At 33.9% G+C, this 3,980-nt stretch overlaps 1 protein-coding gene across 2 annotated transcripts in view; it reads right to left on the bottom strand.

Annotated features, from left to right (window-relative positions):
* The window catches only part of LOC119633006 (cartilage oligomeric matrix protein), a 37,953-nt gene extending 33,973 nt beyond the window's left edge, over positions 1 to 3,980 (bottom strand). The window contains exon 1 of one of the 2 annotated variants that reach the window (XM_038026192.1): positions 3,391 to 3,980. The gene's annotated coding sequence lies outside the window, so the exon portion shown is untranslated. The remainder of the gene's footprint in view (positions 1 to 3,390) is intronic. The other variant, XM_038026193.1, reaches the window with a different exon arrangement.

The following is a 3,980-nucleotide window of genomic DNA, read 5'->3' as shown; positions in this document are numbered from 1 at the left end:
TCTCTCTCTCTCTCTCTCTCTCTCTCTCTCTCTCTCTCTCTCTCTCTTTCTCCCCCTCTCTGTCTCTTCTTGTTTCCCCTTTTAATGTTCAAAAAACCAAATCCGTTAAAATTATTTAAAAACGCTGTTGTGCAAATCATATTTAAAAAAAACTTTTTCATGTTTAACGAAAACATTGTTAAACAATAATCTACACTAGTTTTTTTTGTGGTTTGGTCGGTTTGTATACAAAAAGGAAAACGCATTTATACACCATTTCAAACTTAACAAAAATATGTTGTGCGTAGGCGCCAAAATCTTTTTACGTCTTACTACTACCACTAAAATTATCGCGTATATGTAGAGAAGCACACATAAACATATCTTTATTCTCTATAAACTCTCTGTGTTTTTGTTTGAACAACACACACAAAACAGCGATAATAACATCTGAATAACAACTACAGCATCAAAGATTGCAGTTACTGTAATAAATAAATAACAACAACAAAATTTGACATAACTCACATATGTTTTTATCATCATAGTGTTGGTGTTACTGTAAAATGATGTTAGATTGTTAGCATTACGAGGAGTGCAAGAGAGGAAATTTTCAAAAACATAACTTTTCCGTTTATCGAATTTCAAGTTTAGGTTTTCCATAATAAAGATCTCAATAAAATATTCTTAAGAGTGTTTTTGAGGAGCAAATGCGACCAATTAGCAGCACCTTAGTAGAGATAACCTTCTTGCTCTTCACTTAAAGCTGCGCTTTTGAACCCAGCAACATGAGCCTTATCTAATTTTATCATTCCCTTTGCAGTTGCTAGAAATGAAAGCTAATTTGCACATAGCACTTTCCGGCTTATCTGTCGTATCATAGAGTATCGTACTATATCGTTCATGTAGCGATCTAAAGTGATCGATAAAATGATCCGATCCGAACCATTTTCAATAGCGTTCATCCTTAGGCCAAAAAAAGGTCGGTGTACCAAATATCACCACAAGAAGACAAGACGGACAGACGGACAAGCAAGCGTGGATCGATGCATGAAGCGATTCTGAATCGCCCGTTAGGTCGGTCTATCTTAAGTGCTGTAGAATATAAAAAAGGATTTTTTGCCAATTTTTTTGGAATAGAAGATAGAGTCATACAATTATTATAATAGAAGAAGTTATTAACCATATATTTAAGTATTGAAATGAAAGGTATTTTTTGAAAAAAATAGCAACACCTAAGTCAATCTCGTGAGACATATTCAACTGAAAGAGTTCTACTACTACAGTGTAACTAGGCCAAGTTTAAAAATGAGAATCACATATCTAAATCTAGCAAAATGGAAGGGATTTTATATATATGTATATATATATATTTGAGTATTTAAATGAAAAATTCTTCGTTACAAAATAAGATTCGAACTGGTTTGTTTTCTTTCATTCTTCTTACTTGAAAACGTTATAACGGAGTGTGCTGCATCTGGCAAAGGCACAATTGCACGTTTTACACTTTACGTGTTCCGCAATCATGGCGAAAAGAGCAAGAACAGTGTACAATTTTATAGCGGAGCCCACAATCAACATAAAAATATTCTTTTAATTTTATTTTCAATTTAATTACTTGACATAAGCACTAACTCATTTTGGAACCATTCTCGGCCTCTCAGAGAGCCCATTCAACGCATAATCTTGATGAAGTTGTGCTAAAATATTTTCACATCAGCACTCTTCTTTTGTTCGTAGTTTGTTACCACTTTTCACCGAAGTAAAAAGTAAGAAGAGTATAAATTATCTACTTTTAGATAAGAGAAGAGAAGTACTATGACACGAAAGAAACCCCCGTCTGCCTGCAGATGGAAATGCTAAAAGTCTCCCAGTCAAAATAAAAGAATATCGATAAGTTTTCTTCATTTTCCTTTTAGTAGCTCTTAAATTTCCCTTTTTCTGATTTTCCTTTTATTAGCTCCTAAAATACGCATAACATACAAAGGTGGCTTCCAGTCCAAAAAAAAAACTCAAGTTAAATAGAAAAAGAAATGATTCTAATTATCCATGACGGACGTTAGGTAAACAAACATGGAAAGTCGCGACAGTCGACATCTTCATAGACATGAGTGTGTACAATTTCAATGGCACTGTTTCACTGTCAGTGACAAATATCTGAAGACAATTAATTAAATGCACTGATTAATTATCTTAACTATTGAAATGAATGCAGATTGTCCTTGTGCAAAGTGTATAAAGAAAAAAAAAAAAAAAAGGGTCTTGATTAATTTACACACCCCTACTGGTCGTTTATTATCCGCATTATTATATAAATGTTATTTTACTGCGTCGTTTGATTGTAAAGACTTCCTTGAAATCGCACTTCAATTCAACAGCAATAAAAAAGTGCTGCAGATAAATAGCGCGCAATCTGGTTTATAAATATGATACTGACCTTAAACAATGCGCACCAACTAGCCAGTTACCTATATACGCACATTGGATGTGGATGTGGATGTGCATGCTGGCATAGCATGATTGCGTCGTGAATGTTGAGTGGAGTTAGTAAAATTAATTGTCAACTTACGTAGGTTAATGACAAGATGTTACGTCTCTGCTTTCTCAAAGGTGTGATGATATGTTGTAAAGTAATGCACTAATATACGATCCGTTCTGCTATTAACTCTGCACAGCAAACACGCGTGCAATCTTTATTTCCGTAGAACCAATTTAAAGGTGAAACGAAATGCTCTTTGTTCACGCAATATACAAATGAATGATCAGAAATTTTAATGCCAATGCCAACGTTGGATGTTCAAAATAGTGACGATGATCGGGATGATGGCGATGATGTGGTTGATGGCGCGTATGATGATAATGACGATAATGGTATTTGATGATTAGGTGATGAAGAAATTAACGAAAAACCGTTAAAAGTTCAAAGTTTTTCAATATTTAATGGATTTGAAAGCTTTAAGATCGTTTAAGTTATTAGGCATTTATTATATAATTTATAAAGTAGGCGTAGGTTTACAATATAATTATGAAATTTTCAACGCCGTGATTCATCGATTGACCGAATCTTTTGCCTTGATTTCTATTCTATAGATAAAACATACATACATACATGCATGCGCATATATTGCTTTTCTTTGTTTAATTTATGCGTTCCGTAACAACTCACAAAAATCTGATGACAATTCTAAATGAACTCTGCTACGCATGCAAGCGAGAACAAATACCTTTGCTCATAGTCTCCTACACTTATGGGCTAAAGCCAAAATGAAAAAAAAAAACATAATCTTTTGTTAGATCTTTATCTTCATTAGTGTTATCCTATAAAAAAGAGTTTGCCAACAAACCCATGTAATCATAAAACATAATTTTCTTTCAAGATATTAAAAAAATAATTAACGCACGTTCACGCACCTTATTTATTATTCAATTTTAATGATTATCTTCTTCAGTTTAGATGTATTGCGTCGATTAAGTACAGATACAAAAGACTTTTGTTATTATGCTATCCTTATTGCCATTAGGTGCTATTAAGCATTTAGGTGGTCACACAAATCAGTGTCATTAGCTTTAAATGTGATCTACATGAGTGGCCCTTGAAAGCCAATTAATAATATCGTCTAAAAATGGTTTCAATTTTTCAAATGTTGCACTAAACGTAAACACTGTAAGATGGACACGCACATCACAAAAAAAAAAAAAAAAAATACACGCACGCGACACGTTAATCACGTTCGTTTAGCATTCTTTTTCCTAAAGCGAAAAATAAAAAAGAAAGATGTACCGCTTTAGTCAACGTTCGAATGATTACTGAGTGACTGCGGCTGATTGTCTGAACAAAAGTAAAACCTTAGCAGAGCAATTCTCACAAACTCACTGACCGACTGGATGGTTGGTAAGGCTGGTTATTTAGCTCGGTTGACAGGCCGATAAGCGAGCAATAGATAGACGTGCTTAAGACTTGGCAAACACACAGCAAATGCTGTGTTCGTTGGTTGTTGCTT

Source organism: Glossina fuscipes, unplaced genomic scaffold (genome assembly GCF_014805625.2).
Source record: "Glossina fuscipes isolate IAEA_lab_2018 unplaced genomic scaffold, Yale_Gfus_2 2, whole genome shotgun sequence".
NCBI lineage: Eukaryota > Metazoa > Arthropoda > Insecta > Diptera > Glossinidae > Glossina > Glossina fuscipes.
The sequence above is the reverse complement of the archived record's forward strand: the minus strand, read 5'-3'. Positions and strand labels throughout refer to the sequence as shown.